General features: G+C 44.2%; 1 protein-coding gene across 2 annotated transcripts in view; it reads right to left on the bottom strand.

Annotated features, from left to right (window-relative positions):
- Positions 1-18,602, bottom strand: part of LOC137647272 (heat shock protein Hsp-16.1/Hsp-16.11-like) — a 57,610-nt gene that overhangs the window by 21,713 nt on the left and 17,295 nt on the right. The gene's annotated exons all lie outside the window — the stretch shown is intronic.

The raw sequence follows: 18,602 nt of genomic DNA, 5'->3' as shown, positions 1-18,602 counted from the left end.
ACAGCTTGCAAGAAAATTATATTAAATCTCAAAACCTCAGGAAATCAAACACTCGTCAATCATAGACAGTTAAGGGACCTAAGCCTAATTTCTAAGCTCCAGACAACCTGAACTTGAGTTATAACTAAAAGCTTATATAACATTAAAGCTGCATTTTATGCTACACATGAACTTTGGTTAATCTAAACATCTATTTCTTCCAAACTAATGGAAAGTAAAAATCACAGGATATCTGGAGAGTTCATTATTTATTTCCATTGATTAGGTAAAAAATAAAAACCTCGTAATGAAGGTTAGTGAAAATTAAAAATTATGTAAATTTTACTTCATCCATATGTTTATAAACATAAAAACAACTATTACATTGTACAAACAAATTAAAAATTCCTTACGATTATTGTTAAAGTAATGACAAAAGTTTTTAATCAACATCAAACAAAAAAATTGGTCATCATATCACAGGGTAATTTCCATGGCTTAGAAGAACAACCATTTTATTAATATTATTACTAGTAATGAATAATTAAAATAAAATATTTTAAGAGCAGTAATGTTAAAACATTTCATAAATAAACTATAAAAAGACTTATGTCAGCCTGTTTAGCTGCCCCCCCCCCCCAAAAAAAAAAAAATGGCTACTATGTTTGAACTTGTATGAAGGATGAACAGAATTATGAAAAATCTAATTGCAACATGCATAACGAACTAACTGAACGACTGTACCACATGTCAATATTTAAATCAGGAATAGGAAATTTAATAGATTGTATGTTCCTGTCCAACAAATTAAGACGAGATTCACCAGCTGAATACCACACAAGAGAACAATACTGGCAGAATGAAAGACGCAAGACACTTCTTCAGAATAGCTTGATCACTAAGTTAAAACTTTCTTAATGAGCCAATTTTTTGTATAATTGAAGAAGAGACAACCCTAATGTAATTCTCAAAAGTAAATTTGCTGGTAACTCATAGACTCCTTATACTGTATCAGTGTGGTACATCACAACTATGAATCACAAGGTCTATCTAAAATGAAGCCACACTGCATAACTAACATGCATGCAAGTATAAAAACTTCAAAATTCAAGTACTAAATTGCCATTTATAAAGAAATAAACTAAATGCTCCTGCATTCATCATATCAGCTTGAAGTGATAGGGTACCCAAGAATTTTATATTTTATTTATAATCACTAATTAATCCTTCCCTTACATCCATACATTGTACTGTTAGAGAAAAGCCTCTTTTAGAAAGCATATAAAGCTATCTGGTGATAACACAAAATCCTTTAAGAAATTAAAAAAGCCATGAATGATGGTCCTTAGTAATCTTGATCCACACGACACTACAGAAATCTGATAGCACAGATATACTGCACTCAATAGCAATTAAGTTTCTTGCTATGTATGAACCTTCATATCCTAGTGCTAAATTCCTTACCTCAAATAATACTTTCTTAATTTGCTTGCACTACATAGTACCTCAACTGCTCATTCTGAAACAAACTTACTGCCCTAGTTCTATCATTTTAAGTAACTTTAAGAATATTAAGAGAGCATACTAGAATACACCCTTCTACAGTATACCCACAGTAGAATTCAAAAGGGAATGAATGACAAACCCTGCTGGGACTTCATCTTCTCCCACTAGGATCAAAATTTTAACAACAGCTTGGGAGCAACAGACAGAGCCATTGATAACTTTCATACAGTCAGTTTCACTGATATGTTTAGCTTAATAGCTAGATTGACTTAGGGCTATTTACCTCAACAGCTGTGGTTTTACAATTCACGAGGGCTAATATACTGTCAAAAAAAAAAAAAAATTCAAGCCTTGTAGGCTTGTGGATTAAGATTTTCTACTTCCTATATAATTGGATTTTCTTTCAAACTATGAAATTTTCACAAGACTTTTTCACAACCAAGTTATGACAGCGTCCACGCAAAATACAAGTATGAAATCTAGTCTTGGAAAAATTTTATACTTGTAAACAACACAAGACTCAAAGTTACAGGTTCCATTACACATGCAGCTTAGATGTGTAAGATGCTCTTCAGAAACGATCCGTCAACAAAAGCTCTATACAGTACATGGTTTTTCAGGGACAAACATTACAGCACTTTTCACTTCACTATTCTCAATTACAGTAGTTTGAAAGATTCACAGAGGATGAAGGTATAAGTATCATTAGGACATTGCATTCTAAGTGAAGAAATGTTAACTACAGTATTTCAGTCAAAGAGACAGGTCCATAGGACTTTAATTTCCCTGCCCTTATCACTGCCCAGGAAAAACAATGCCATCCTATGTAAGGTAATGCTGAAATTACATCATTTCTGGCAACATTTATTTTTTTCTAATGGAGTTGGAGTTTCAACAAAGTACTGCGGCCAATGACAACAGCAAAAACCATAGCAATACATGTTCATTGTTTTGCATCTAAAGATTGGCACCCTGACTCATAAAGGATGTCTAAAATTTTTTCATTGGATAAAAAAAAATAGAAATAAAAAATAATTGATTGAAAGCACCAATAATTCTGGTCAAGAGTGAAACCATCCAATTATTTTTTTCAGTACAGTTGTGACCTCTGAATTTCTTACCCCCCCAAAAAGCTACGTTTATTGTATTGCATTTACATTACTGGCATATGGTTAAATCTACAGTATAGAACAACAACTTCCCCTCTAGAATAGCACTCAGAGTGCAGACTTCTGCCACAGCAACTTGCTTCACGAAACCAGCTTGCCTTTCCCAGATTCAAATTAGACCGTAGGCCTATTTGAAGTCTGTGTAACAACCATGTGTGAGCTTGGGGTTAAGATTAGAGATAATTCAGTCAACCTTTTGCTTGACCTTGACCTTTGACCTAGGACTTCCAAATTCAATCCCTTCCACCTCTCAACACAATAATTGATACCAGAAAGTTTCACTACTGTATGAGTGAAACAGTGACCTGGAAGTTGTTCAATAACAAACAGACAAACGGAGGCAAAAACATAACCTCCTCCCAACTTCGTTGTCAGAGGTAATTAAACTGCTAGAATTGGTAAATTTACAAAATGTATACCTTTAGTTTAAACTGTAAACCTTAGAAGATCACGTAGACAGTTAAACCATGTTAAACTGTTCTATGTCAAGTAGTTTTGTTTTAAGTGGTTTTCAACCAGTTCCATTATTCAGGAGAGATCATAATGAAATCTTATCTATAATAGAGTCATTTTTTTTACAATCCAAGATCCAAGTGGCACCAGCCATCCGTTGAGATACCTGTACTACCTCCGGAGTGTTATTGGGTCCTTTGATTGGCTAAACAGTACTATACTGGCTCCATCTTGGGTTACGGCTTTTTTTTTTCTTTGCCTACACATACACCAAATAGTCTGGCTTATTTTTTCCACATTCTACTCAGTCCTCATACACCTGACAACCCTGAAATTGCCAAACAATTACTCTTCACTCAAGGGTTTAACTACTGAACTGTAATTGTTCAGTGACTACTTTCCTCTTCATCAGGGAAGAAAAGACTCGTTAGCTATGGTAGGCAGCTTTTCTAGGACATTTCAAAATAAAACCATTGTTCTATAGTCTTGGGTAGTGACATAGCCATCATTCCATGGTCTTCGAGTGTCTTGGGGTAGAGTTCTCTTGCTTGAAGGTACAGTACACTCAAGCACACTGTTCTATCTTATTTCTCTTCCTATTGTTTTTCTTAAGTTTTTATAGGTCATTCATGAGAGATTATTTTAATGTTCAATATTTTATTTTACTGATATTATTTATTACTTCTCTTGTAGTTTATTTGCTTCCTTATTTCCTTTCCTCACTGGGCTATTTTTCTTCGTAGGAGCCCTTGGGCTTATAAAAAATAAAGTACAAATGATTAGCTATCAATAATCTGTTTCAATAGAGATAACATTGCGCTGCTTATGAAGGTTTATAAGTGTTTTTTGAAGGGTTAAAACTTACTCTTAATTAGGTAATGGAACCATTTAACATCTTAACATGGGGGGAAACCGTGCAAGTAACTGAACTCAAAGGGCTGAAAATTTGAAAAAATGGTTTGACTCATGTCAACCCTGTGATGTGTTTATTGTTAAAATGACATTACAGTATTTGTATTTTATGACACTACCCATAAGGGATGTTTACAAAATCAAACAACCATTCTTTTATTTTGTTCTATTTTTACAATACCCTATGGCAACACATTCACAAAATTATCATTGATAATTCAATCATGGCCGTCCTCCGTAACTCGAGCTTCAGAGGGCTCAAGAAAAGGAGTAGAGTGGGGAATATTAGTCATCAAAGAAAAGAGCTAAGGTTTCTTACTGTTGCCAGAAGAAAACAAGGAAGGGGAACAATCCCTTTTGGTTCATTTCTTTTAACAGAAACAACATCTCTCCCACTGGGAGGATGGTTACTCCCTAGAATAGTCACATGAAGATTCCACAGGACAACTTTTGCCATGGCATGGATGGCAAAGAGGGAAGGATCGACCTCAACCAGACGCATAAAGATGTCACTAGAGCGACCACCATGGCTGGGGTACGTTCGCAAGACACTAGACATAAAAGCATACTTGATAAAATGCACAATGCACTATAAGGATAATTAAGTGTACAGAAGTAATGTTGTAATTGTAAATAAGCAGAGGGGGGGGGGGGGGGAGACCTCTTAAAAGGATGATGAACAGGAGTAGAGTAGACCTTGCATCACAGAAGCATGAGATACTGACCAGTAGTGGAGTTGCTAACCTATTATAATTACAATCTAACTCTGCATTTTTAATTATCTAGTCGTAGAAAATAGACATTTGGAGTAACCCATTTATATGACTCAGAAGTTTTTATATGCATAGGAATAAATAAAATTTTGTGCCAAATTTCAAAGTAATCATCAGTGCAGCCACTTGTCTTCAATTTTCTATTTAGTATTCCAAACCGTCACCTTCCATAGGACAATCCCATGATTATCTAATTACCATGAAGATACAGTATGACATTATCAACACATTATCATCATGTGACTAATTTTGACTAATCACAGACAATCCTCAATGATGCAATAACCTGCACCACCAAATCAGATTTGGGTTCAATTCTGTAGTCAGTAATTAGATAAATTTGAAATTAATTTGTATTTTAACTAAAGATACAAACCTTAGCTATTTATTAGGGGTATTAATTTTGGTGAAGCTGAGAGGATGAGCCATTAGAATTTAGAGGGGTTAACTACCCATCCCACTAGTTGGCGAGGGTTAACTACCCACCCCACTAGTTAGCAGGGGTAAGGGGGTTATCTAGCTACACCCATCACACACACCTGTGACTGAGCTTCACTTTGCTTGGAGGTAGGACTTTGACGGGAAAGTATGCATAAATAGCCAAGGTCTATATCATTAGGAAAAATACCAATTACTGTACTTCCAAATTTGACATTTTTTCCGCAACTGGAATACAAACCCCCGCTATTTATTAGGGGTGACTCGCCCATTGGGAGGGTGGATGTCCCAGCCAATCTGCCTTTTTGGCCTTAACCAGGGTATTCCCTATTGTGCAGGTTAGTGTGCACATAAGGAGACCCTAACACCTCACTAAACCTGCTAAGCATGGTCTGCGGCCTACACAAAATGCGCGTGATGAAATACTAGCAATATGACAGTCAAGGTAAAAGTTATTCCAAGTCTTCTAGGAAACAACCAAGGAGACCAAGACATTCCAAATACCCCCTCGCCAGGTTCTGGGTATGCAACAGTATTGGTACAATACTATGTTACACAAAGAGGCAATGGTTTACCTGCTGTGGTTTGAGGACAGCTTGTGAAGAGGACCCAGTGCTGTATGCTGACTTCGCCAAGAGAGGGGAGGATGAAGAAAGGAAAAGAGCCAGACATTCCTTTTCACTCATTCATAATAAAATCCGGGTAAGCAATACTCTCAACCTTCTGCTACTTGTCCAATAAGGAGTTTGAGGTATTAAACCAGCTGTTGTGCAGCCGCCACAGGAATGATAGAGAACGTATCAAGGTTCCTGTAGTTCAAGTCTTGCAGGTAGTGGGCGTAAAAGTAGTTTGGCATTTCCACATGCCCGCTTGCAATACCTGCATCACATAGTAGTTCTTTTTGAAGGCCAGGGACGTAGCAACACCCATGATATCGTGGGCTCTGGGACAACGTGATGGAGGAGCATCAAGATTCAAAGTCAATGACCCTGCGAATCGACGCGGAGATTGTGATTTTCGTGATCCTCCTCTTGATTCTGCCCATGCTCACAAAAAGTGAGGGCACTCTGTGCTGAGGTGCTGCTCTTCTTTTGAGGTATCACCCCCAAACACCTTACCAGGCATAGTAACAAATGATCTGGGTCGTCGGTTACAGAGCGGAGACTCATTATCCAAATACGAAAGCCCCAGATTCTGAGTCTGCAAAAAACTCAGGGATGAAGCTGAAGCTTACCCTCTCCTCGCACAAAGACTATGAAGTTCGCTAACTCATTTGGCCGAGGCCAAGGCGAGCAGGAACACCATCTTTTAAGTTAGGTGGCGATCTGTTGCCTGGCGAAATGGTTTGTACGGAAGTCTTTTTAGGGACTGAAGGACTCAAACCACGTTCCATGGGTGAGGTCTCACTTCCAACTGAGGCTAGGTAAGTTCATAACTCCATACGATTAGGGAAAGTTCTAGTAATGAGGAAATGTTCATCCCTTTCAGTAAAAGGGCGAGACTCAAGGCTGAGCAATAGCCTTTAATCGCTGAAACCAAAAGGCGCACTTTTTCCCGCAAATACATTAGGAACTCTCCTGTTGCTGGAATACTGGCATCGAGTGGATAGACCCCCCTTCCATAACACCTACCACAGAAGACATTCCACTTCTACTGGTAGACTGCTCCTGATGACTTCCGCAGGCATCCACACATCCTCTTTGCAACTTGTTGCGAAAATCCTCTCTGATGGAGGAGATGCTGGATAGTCTCCAGGCATGAGGACATAGTGAAGCTACTGCTTTGTGGCAGATGTTGACATGTGGTTGTCTGAGTAGATTGTGTCATGGAGGAAGTTCTCTTGGGAATCCCGTCAGGAGTCGCAGAAGGTGTGAGAACCACTCTGCGTGATGTCATAATGGAACTATGAGGCTCATTAAAAGATTGACTGATGTTCTGGCCTTGTTGAGTACTCTTCTCATCAGACAGAACGGTGGGAATGCGTAAACGACTATGTTGTCCCACCGTTGTCAGAGAGCGTTGGGGTCTGAGACTGGGGAGCAGTACAACGGGAGCCTGAAGTTCAGGGCAGTTAGTAACAGATTCACAGCCGGAGAACCCCACAAAGTCAGGACTTTATTGGCTACTAGATGAACAAAGATCATTCGGAACCCACAGATTGTCAGCAAGCATGTTCCTCTTGCCAGGAATAAAGCGAACTCATAATGAGACCGAGTGGACTTCCACCCATCTAATATCTGTACTGCTACATAGGATAGGGGCTGCTAAAAAGTACCTCCTTGTTTTTTAATGTAAGCCACTACTGTGCTGTTGTCACTCATCACCACCACTATGTTATCCGCCGGGAACTGGTGGAACTCTTGAACAGCCAGATAGACTGCCTTCATCTCTCTATGTGATGGTACTTTTCGGATCGTGACCAAAGGCCTGAGGCCGTGTGGTGCAGCACGTGGGCCCCTTACCCTTCTTTTGATGCGTCTAAAAACAGCATCAAATCGGGAGGAAAGACGAAAAGATCGACACCCTTCAGCAGATTCTCGTCTGCCAGCCACCATCTGAGGTCTGTCTTTTCCTCTGGTCTCATAGGGACCAGAATGTCCGGGAAATCGAAGGCCTGATTCCAAATTGACTTCAAGCGCCACTGAAGAGATCGAATCCTGAGGCTGCCATTGGTTACTAGACGGGCCAAGGATGATAGGTGTCCGAGGAGACATAGCCACTTCTGGGCTGGGAGTTTTCGTCTTAGAAATCTTGTGACCTTCCTCAGCCTCACTATCCTGTCGTCTGATGGGAAGGCTTTGTGCAATTTGGTGTCTAATATCATGCCCAGCTATACCAGTCTTTGAGTGGAAGCAGGGATGAATTCTTGAGGTTAACCCTGATCCCCAGACCTTGGCAAAGCCTCAGAAGTCTGTCTCAGTGCTGATGAAGGGTTGCTACAGAGTCTGCTATGATCAGTCAGTCGTCCAGGTAACAAAGGAGATGGATGCCCAGTCTGTGTGCTCAGGATGACGGATGACTAGGGTAAACACTCTTGTGAAGACCTGAGATTGCTGTGGAAAGGCCAAAACACAGCACCTTGAACAGTTATATTTTCATTTCGATGTTGAATCTTAGATACTTCCTTGAAGATGGATGGACAGGGACCTGGAAGTATGCATCCTTTAGATCCAGTGTTCACCTGAAGTTCTACGACCTTATCGCTAGTCTGACCATGTTTGCTGCCTCTATGCTGAATGAAGTCTGAGAGGTCGATGACTGGTCTCCTGCCTCCAGACACCTTTTTCACAAGAAAGAGTCGACTGAAGAAGCCTGGGCCCGTCAAAGAAATCCTGGAGAGCACCCTTCTTCAACATGGCCCGGACCTTGGCCCAAAGAGCCTGCCCCTTTGCTGACCCCATCGCAAAGGAGCTTACAAGCACTGGATTCTTCGTCAGTGGAGAGAGATGAAGTGAACAGAATGCAATACCCTGAACGGATCATGGAGACCATCCAAGGTTCGGCCCCGTGCAGCATCAACCTGGTCCAGCAGCTTTGTAGGCATCCCCCACGGGTGGATGAGCAGGGGGATAGCATATCTTAGCGTTTGCGGCTTCTGCCACCACTTCTCTGTTGCTTTTCCTCATGGTTGGACTTGGTGCCTTTACAGTCCTTGACAGGAAAGGGCTTTTTGGACACCTTTACACTCGCTGCCATCTTACTTGTGGAGGTTTTCGGTTAGCTGGTATTTGGAGGGGCTGGAGGTCTGTAGGGCCGTGGTGTCAGGGTCCTATGAAAGATGGAGTCTGTGTTAGACTTGCTCCACTTCTCCGCAGCCTGCTCGACATCTTTTGGTTCAAAGATGAAGGAACCCTCCAGGGAGGAGTTCCGGAGCCTGGCAATCTCAGCATTAGGAACCTGTTGGTGGAACTTCTCGGCCACCGTGTCCCTTCGCATCAAGTAGGTATTGGCCCACAAGTTCACCTCCTGGTGGGCAAGAAACTCTATGGTGTGGGTGCCAGATAGAAGGAAGTTCTCCATAACCTTCCTAGCACTTTCTTCAGAAAAATACTTGGTCTGTAACAGGATTCCCACAAATACCAACATAACCTGATGCGCAGAGAGCCCCTCTCTTGGTTAGTTCTTCAAAGGAGTGATGAAGAGACTTGGTCAAGCAAAGTTTGTCCATAATCTCATAATACCTCCTCTGGTTGACACGCGAAGGTGGAAGGAGTTTGGGGGACGAATTCGAGCGGCAAGACCGAGAGTAGTCCAAGAGTTGCTATGCGATCTTATGTCGAGCACCCCTCAACCCCCTAGACCAGGGCACAGCTGCACTGGACTTTGGAGCTTTTTGGGTGCCTAAGACACAGTCTAAGACTGTTTCTTTTCCCTCTTCAGGCGCCATCTCTGGGTCTGTTAACCTGTTAAGGGACCTCATGATAGTCAAAACCTTCCAAAGGCATGCTCTGACTCCCTCTGGTCACTGTCTGAAGCTGGGCTGGCAGCAATGTCGTTATCAACCACCGCCGAGATCCCGCCTCGGGGTGGGTTGTGGTCGTCAACAGGAAGGCCGACTCGGCTCCTGACCCCTTCTGTTGGTCTTTGAGTCCTGGAGGAGGACTTTAGAACTGTCTTGAAATCCTTAGATTACCTTTTCAGAGGAAACAGTATTTCCAAGACCAAAGGTCTGGATGTAACGACTTTTTCTCCACAGGGTTTTTCAGTTGGTGATGGAAGGGGGGGAGTCCGAAACAGACTCTTCTCTATGCGAGCCTCTCACGTCGGAGGGTGGGGCATTATTATCATTATTACTTGCTAAGCTACAACCTTATTTGGAAAACCAGGATGCTATAAGCCCAGGGGCTCCAACAGGGAAAATAGCCCAGTGAGGAAAGGAAACAAGGAAAAATGTTATTTTTATTAATAAAATAAATTTTTGAATATACTTACCCGGTGATCATATAAGCTGTCAGCTCTGCTGCCCGACAGAAAAACCTAAGGACAAAATACGCCAGCGATCGCTATACAGGTGGGGGTGTACATCAACAGCGCCATCTGTCGAGCAGGTACTCAAGTACTCCATGTAAACACAGAACCAATTTTCTCCTCGGTCCACTGGGTCTCTATTAGGGAGGAAGGGAGGGTCCTTTAATATATGATCACCGGGTAAGTATATTCAAAAATTTATTTTATTAATAAAATGTTATTTTTATTAGTAAAATAAATTTTTGAATATACTTACCCGATAATCATGTAGCTGTCAACTCCGTTGCCCGACAGAATTCTACGGGAGGGATACGCCAGCTATCACTATACTAGAAGGGGGTGTACTCACCAGCGCCACCTGTGGCCAGGTACTACAGTACTTCTGGTTGACACCTCCTCAATTTTTCCTCGGTCCACTGGTTCTCTATGGGGAGGAAGGGAGGGTCAATTAAATCATGATTATCGGGTAAGTATATTCAAAAATTTATTTTACTAATAAAAATAACATTTTTCAATATTAAACTTACCCGATAATCATGTAGCTGATTCACACCCAGGGGGGTGGGTGAAAACCAGTGTACAAGATTAAAGGATAGCTAAGTATCCCGTATTTCATATAATCAGTTATCTCAAAATAACAATGAAATAATAAGTACCTGGTAAGGAAGTCGACTTGAACCGTTACTCTGCCTTTATTAAGTTCGTCTTCCTTACTGAGCGCAGCGTTCCTCTTAGGAGGCTGAATCAACTCTAAGGTGCTAAAGTATATAGGGCTGCAACCCCTACTAAAGGACCTCTACACAACCCCTAACCCAGGCGCTTCTCAAGAATGAATTGACCACCCGCCAAATCAAAAGGATGCGGAAGGCTTCTTAGCCTACCGTAACAACCATAAAAACAACAATAAAAGCATTCAAGAGAAAGGTTAAAAAAGGTTATGGGATTAAGGGAATGTAGTGGCTGAGCCCTCACCTACTACTGCACTCGCTGCTACGAATGGTCCCAGGGTGTAGCAGTTCTCGTAAAGAGACTGGACATCTTTAAGATAAAATGATGCAAACACTGACTTGCTCCTCCAATAAGTTGCATCCATTATGCTCTGCAGAGAACGGTTTTTATTAAAGGCCATCGAAGTGGCTACGGCTCTCACTTCGTGGGTCCTTACCTTCAGCAAAGCAAGGTCTTCCTCCTTCAAGTGAGAATGGGCTTCTCTAATCAGAAGCCTTATATAATACGAAACCCCGTTTTTGGACATGGGCCTCGAAGGTTTCTTGATTGCACACCATAAGGCTTCTGACTGTCCTCGTATAGGTTTTGACCTATTAAGATAATATTTCAGAGCTCTGACAGGGCAAAGAACTCTTTCTAGCTCGTTACCTACCATGTTGGAGAGGCTAGGAATTTCAAACGATCTAGGCCAAGGACGTGAAGGAAGTTCATTCTTTAGCTAAGAATCCGAGCTGTAAAGAACATGTTGCAGATTCGGATGTGAACCCAATGTTCTTGCTGAAGGCATGAACCTCACTGACTCTTTTAGCTGTTGCTAGGCAGACGAGAAAAAGAGTCTTGAGGGTAAGGTCCTTGAAGGAAGCTGACTGGAGAGGTTCGAACCTAGGTGACATAAGGAACCTTAAGACTACGTCTAGATTCCAGCCTGGAGTGGGTAGACGACGTTCTTTAGAAGTCTCAAAAGACTTAAGGATGTCTTGAAGGTCCTTGTTGGAAGAAAGGTCCAAACCTCTGTGGCGGAGAACTGAAGCCAACATACTCCTGTACCCTTTAATCGTAGGAGCTGAAAGGGATCTCTCATTCCTTAGATGTAATAGGAAGTCAGCTATTTGGGTTACAGAGGTATTGGTAGAGGAAACTGCATTGGCTCTACACCAGCTCCGGAAGACTTCCCACTTGGATTGGTAGACTCTACGAGTGGATACCCTTCTTGCTCTGGCAATCGCACAGGCTGCCTCCTTCAAAAAGCCTCTAGCTCTAGCGAATCTTTCGACAGTCTGAAGGCAGTCAGCCGAAGAGTGTGGAGGTTTGGGTGCAACCTGTCTACGTGAGGTTGACGTAGAAGGTCCACTCTTAGAGGGAGAGTCCTGGGGACGTCGACCAGCCATTGTAGTACCTCTGTGAACCATTCTCTTGCAGGCCAAAGGGGAGCAACTAGCGTCAGCCGTGTCCCTTCGTGCGAGATGAACTTCTGAAGGACTTTGTTTATGATCTTGAACGGTGGGAATGCGTAAAGGTCGAGATGGGACCAATTCAGCAGAAAAGCATCCACATGAACTGCTGCTGGGTCTGGAACTGGGGAACAGTACAAAGGAAGCCTCTTGGTCATGGAGGTGGCAAAAAGATCTATTGTCGGCTGACCCCACAAGGTCCAAAGTCTGTTGCACACGCTCTTGTGGAGGGTCCATTCCGTGGGGATGACCTGATCCTTTCTGCTTAGGCGATCTGCTGAGACGTTCATGTTGCCCTGAATGAACCTCGTAACTAGGGTGAGGTTTAGACTTCTTGACCAAATGAGGAGGTCCCTTGCTATCTCGTATAGGTTCCTCGAATGGGTCCCTCCCTGCTTGGAGATGTAAGCCAAGGCTGTGGTGTTGTCGGAGTTCACCTCCACCACCTTGCCTAGCAGGAGGGACTTGAAGTTCAATAGGGCCAAATGAACTGCCAGTAGCTCCTTGCAGTTGATGTGGAGCGTTTCCTGTTCCTCGTTCCACGTTCCCGAGCACTCCTGTCCGTTCAAGGTCGCGCCCCAGCCCGAGTCTGATGCATCCGAGAAGAGATGAAGATTGGGGGTCTGAATCGCCAACGATAGGCCCTCCCTGAGAAGGAGATTGGTCTTCCACCACAAGAGAGTGGTCTTCATCTCTTTGGTGACCGGGATAGAGACTGCTTCGAGCGTCAAACCCTTGTCCCAATGAGCTGCTAGATGGAATTGGAGAGGGCGGAGGTGGAGTCTCCCTAGCTCGACGAACAGGGCCAAAGATGAAAGGGTCCCTGTGAGACTCATCCACTGTCTCACCGAGCAACTGCTCCTCTTCAGCATGCTCAGGATGCAATCTATGGCTTGGCTTATCCTTGGGGCCGATGGAAAAGCCCGAAAATCCTGACTCCGAATCTCCATTCCCAGGTACACAATGGATTGGGAGGGAATGAGCTGGGACTTTTCTAAATTGACTAACAGACCCAGTTCCTTGATCAAGTCCAAAGTCCAGTTGAGACTCTCCAGACAGCGACGACTCGTGGAGGCTCTCAACAGCCAGTCGTCTAAATAAAGGGAGGCTCTGATGTCCGATAAGTGGAGGAATTTTGCAATATTCCTCATCAGATGCGTAAACACCATAGGAGCTGTGCTTAGGCCAAAACACAGGGCTTGGAATTGGTAGACAACCTTTCCAAAAACGAATCTCAGGAAAGGTTGGGAGTCTGGATGAATAGGAACGTGAAAGTAAGCATCTTTCAGATCCAACGAGACCATCCAGTCCTCCTGCCTGACCGCTGCTAGGACCGACTTCGTCGTCTCCATAGTGAACGTCTGCTTGGTGACATAAGCATTGAGCGCGCTGACGTCCAGCACCGGTCTCCAACCTCCTGTCTTCTTGGCCACCAGAAAGAGACGGTTGTAGAAGCCCGGGGATTGATGGTCCCGGACTATAACCACTGCCTTCTTCTGTAACAGGAGCGACACCTCCTGGTGCAACGCTAGCCTCTTGTCCTTTTCCTTGTAGTTGGGAGAGAGGTTGATGGGAGAAGTGGTCAGAGGGGGTTTGCGGCAGAATGGTATCCTGTAACCCTCCCTCAGCCACCTGACAGACTGGGAGTCTGCACCTCTCTTTTCCCAGGCTTGCTAGAAGATCTTGAGTCTGGCTCCTACTGCTGTCTGGAGAGGAGGAGAGTCAGTGTTTGCCTTTTGAAGTCTTGGAACCTTTCCTAGACTTGCTCCTGGAAGAGTCTGGACGGGTGCTTCCTCGGCTGGGGGCTCTACCACGAAAGGGCGGAATAAACCTCGTAGCAGGAGTATCAGCCACTGGGGTGCGATAAGTCCTGGGGACTGAGGGAGCAACCTTAGTCTTACGAGCTGAAGAGGCCACAAGATCATGGGTGTCCTTTTGAATCAGGGCCGCAGACAAGTCCTTGACAAGCTCTTCGGGAAACAAGAACTTAGAGAGCGGAGCGAAAAGGAGTTGAGACCTTTGACAAGGTGTGATGCTGGAAGAAAGGAAGGTACAAAGCTGCTCCCTTTTCTTAAGCACTCCTGACACAAACATTGAAGCAAGCTCGCCAGATCCATCCCTAATAGCTTTATCCATGCAGGACATTAAGAGCATGGCTGAGTCCTTGTCCGCAGGGGAGATCTTCTTGCTAAGGGCCCCGAGGCACCAGTCTAGGAAATTGAACATCTCAAAGGCACGAAATACACCCTTTAGGAAGTGATCTAGATCGGAGAAGGTCCAGCAAACCTTAGAGCGCCTCATTGCTGTTCTACGAGGAGACTCGACCAAACTTGAGAAGTCAGCCTGGGCAGAGGCAGGTACTCCCAAGCCTGGTTCCTCTCCTGTGGCATACCATACGCCCGCTTTAGAAGTGAGCTTAGTCGGTGGGAACATAAAGGAAGTCTTCCCTAGTTGCTGCTTAGACTGCAACCACTCCCCTAAAATTCTTAAAGCTCTCTTAGAGGACCTTGCAAAGACGAGCTTAGTATATGTAGACTTGACTTGCTGCATGCCCAGCGAAAACTCAGAAGGCGGAGAGCGGGGGGTAGCAGAGACAAAATGGTCTGGGTATACCTCTCTGAAAAGAGCCAGGACCTTACGAAAGTCAATAGGTGGAGGAGAAGACTTGGATTCTTCCACGTCTGATGAGGGATCCAGGTGCGCAGCTTCTTCATCAGAAACCTCATCACCAGAGTGTAGCGAAGTGAGAGGTAAGGTATGCTGAACAGCAGAATCTGCACGAGCGGGAGCAAAAACGCTTGTGGTTTCATCCTCAAGTCTCTGTTGCTGAGGTAAAACCTGAGGTTCAGGCTGCAAAGGCTGGTCAAAAGGAGTAGCAGAAGGTAGGCGCATGGGTTGAGGAGGCTGACTCCTGGCATGAGTGTCTTGACTCAAGAGTTGCGCTTGCTGTAAGGGTAGCGGATGCGCAGTAGCAGGTTCCTGAGGAACGAGTTGAGGTTCCTGAGGTGTGAGCTGCGAGAGTTGAGGTAGTGGCTGCGCAGAACGCAGTTCTTGTCTCGCGAGTTGAGGTTCCTGAGGCGCAAGGCTAAGGTGTTGAGGCTCTCGCCTTGAGGAGGGTTGAGGTCGCTGCAGCGAGAGCTGAGGTGTCTGCCTCATGGATGGAAGAGGTTGTCGTACCTCAAGAGAGTGTTGCCTCACTGGTGGAACCGCAAGTGGAAGCGGAGGAAGTAAGTCATAAGCTTCCTGTTCCCATTGCTGAGGTTGCCTTAAGGAAGGCGGAGGGTGCTGCACACCGCTGGAAACTGGCAACTCAGTACGTGGTAAGGTATCCTGAGGAGCCTCAACATCGTACGCCTGGCAGACTGGACTGCGGTTAGGCGGAGCGATCGCAGGAGGAGGTGTAACCTTCTCAGCCTGACACTCACGCATTAAGACCGCAAGTTGTGACTGCATGGACTGCAGTAGAGTCAACTTGGGGTCGGCAGACACTAAGGTCTGCTGAGGCAAAGCCTTAACAGAAGATGAGGTCTGTTGCGGCAGCACCTTAACCCTCTTAGGAGGAGTGCAGTCAACTGATGACTGCGGCGAGTCAGAGCTGATCCAATGACTGCAGCCAGGTTGTAGCGTTCTTGAGGTCTGGACTTTGCGTTTGAGAGGTCTTGAGACCTGAGTCCAACGTTTTCTCCCTGACAATTCTTCAGCAGACGAGTAAAAGACGGGCTCAATCGTCTGCGGGTGGGAGTGACGGTCTCTGGAAGACACGCCCGCAACCACCGAGGATACTTCTGTGCGCCGATCAAGGCCTGCCGAACCCTTTTGCCCTTCGACATTGCTTCTCCCCTGGGCTTGGGAGCTTGCAAGAGGTCCCGGACTGGGAGGACGACTGGCACGCACAGAAGTACCCTCACGCACCACACTGACACTGACACTAGCACCTGGCACTGCACTGACACTAGCACTTGTCACAGCACTGGCACTATTACCTCCCACTGCACTCTTGACCTTAAGTTCCTTGACTTCGGCCATAAGAGACTTATGATCACTAACCACCGATTCCACTTTGTCACCTAAAGCCTGAATGGCACGCAAAACAACAGACATATCAGGTTGAGGGCAAATAGTAGGTTCGGGGGTAGCCACTACAGGGGGAGGAAAAGGTAGGGGATCATGAGGTGAGGAAAAAAGTGAAGAGCGAGAAGAACTCCTCCTAACTCTCTCTCTCTCTAACTTGGTTGAATATTTAAGAAATCGGACAAATTCAAGTTCCGAAAGTCCGGCGCATTCCTCACATCGATCTTCCAACTGACAGGGTCTTTCCCTACAGTCAGAACAAGCGGTGTGAGGATCTACCGAGGCCTTCGGAATACGCCTATTACAAGACCTACATCGTCTATGGGGTGGGGCTTGTGAAATGTCAGACATCTTGAATCAAAGAGTTAGCCAAGGGGGATTCCAAATCAAGCAAAAAGATCGTTAACCATTAATCAGAACTAAATAAAAGCTATCTAAGCTAATATAGAAGTTTTCCAGTATAGCGACAGCCGAAATCTGAGAGAAATACTTCACCAAAAGCCGTGAAAAATACTCCAAGATCATAAGCGTATCCCAGAACGTCTTGCCGGAAGCACGACAGAGGAAAAATTGAGGTGGTGTCAACAAGAAGTACTGTAGTACCTGGCCACAGGTGGCGCTGGTGAGTACACCCCCTTCTAGTATAGTGATAGCTGGCGTATCCCTCCCGTAGAATTCTGTCGGGCAACGGAGTTGACAGCTACATGATTATCGGGTAAGTTTAATATTGAAAAAATAACATTTTTCAATATTAAACTTAGCCGGTGATCATATAAGCTGATTCACACCCAGGGGGGTGGGTAGAGACCAGCATTACATGTTTACATTATTAAGAGCTAAGTATTTTGTATTTCATTTTAGCAGTTATTCAAAATAACAAACATAAAATAAATAAGTACCTGGTAAGGAAGTCGACTTGAACAATTACTCTGCCTTTTTAAGTACGTCTTCCTTACGGAGCCTCGCGATCCTCATAGGATGCTGAGCGACTCCTAGGAGCTGAAGTATCAAGGGTTGCAACCCATACTAAAGGACCTCATCAAAACCTCTAATCTAGGCGCTTCTCAAGAAAAGAATTTGACCACCCGGCAAATCAACCAGGATGCGAAAGGCTTCTTAGCCTTCCGGACAACCCAAAAACAACAATAAAAAACATTTCAAGAGAAAGATTAAAAAAGGTTATGGAATTAGGGGAATGTAGTGGTTGAGCCCTCACCCACTACTGCACTCGCTGCTACGAATGGTCCCAGGGTGTAGCAGTTCTCGTAAAGAGACTGGACATCTTTAAGATAAAAAGACGCGAACACTGACTTGCTTCTCCAATAGGTTGCGTCCATTATACTCTGCAGAGATCTGTTTTGTTTGAAGGCCACTGAAGTTGCGACAGCTCTAACTTCATGTGTCCTTACCTTCAGCAAAGCATGGTCTTCCTCATTCAGATGGGAATGAGCTTCTCGTATCAACAGTCTAATATAATAGGAAACTGCATTCTTCGACATAGGTAAAGAAGGTTTCTTAATAGCACACCATAAAGCTTCTGACTGTCCTCGTAAAGGTTTAGTTCGTTTCAAGTAGAACTTAAGAGCTCTAACAGGGCACAAGACTCTTTCTAGTTCATTTCCAACCAAATTAGAAAGGCTTGGAATATCGAACAATTTCGGCCAAGGACGAGAAGGTAGTTCGTTTTTGGCTAGAAAACCAAGCTGCAAAGAACATGTAGACGTTTCAGATGAAAATCCGATGTTCCTGCTGAAGGCGTGTATCTCACTGACTCTTTTAGCTGTAGCTAAGCAGACGAGGAAAAGAGTCTTTAAAGTGAGATCTTTAAAGGAGGCTGATTGTAGCGGCTCGAACCTTTCTGACATAAGGAATCTTAGTACCACGTCTAAATTCCAACCTGGTGAGGCCAAACGACGCTCCTTCGAGGTCTCAAAAGACTTAAGGAGGTCCTGTAGGTCTTTGTTGTTGGAAAGATCTAAGCCTCTGTGACGGAAGACTGCTGCCAACATGCTTCTGTAACCCTTGATCGTGGGAGCTGAAAGAGATCTTTCCTTCCTCAGGTATAAAAGGAAGTCAGCTATTTGAGTTACAGAGGTACTGGTTGAGGATACTGATACCGATTTGCACCAGCTTCGGAAGACTTCCCACTTCGA

The sequence above is a fragment of the Palaemon carinicauda genome, chromosome 9 (genome assembly GCF_036898095.1).
Source record: "Palaemon carinicauda isolate YSFRI2023 chromosome 9, ASM3689809v2, whole genome shotgun sequence".
Taxonomy (NCBI): Eukaryota; Metazoa; Arthropoda; class Malacostraca; order Decapoda; family Palaemonidae; genus Palaemon; species Palaemon carinicauda.
This window is presented reverse-complemented; position numbering and strand designations above follow the sequence as displayed.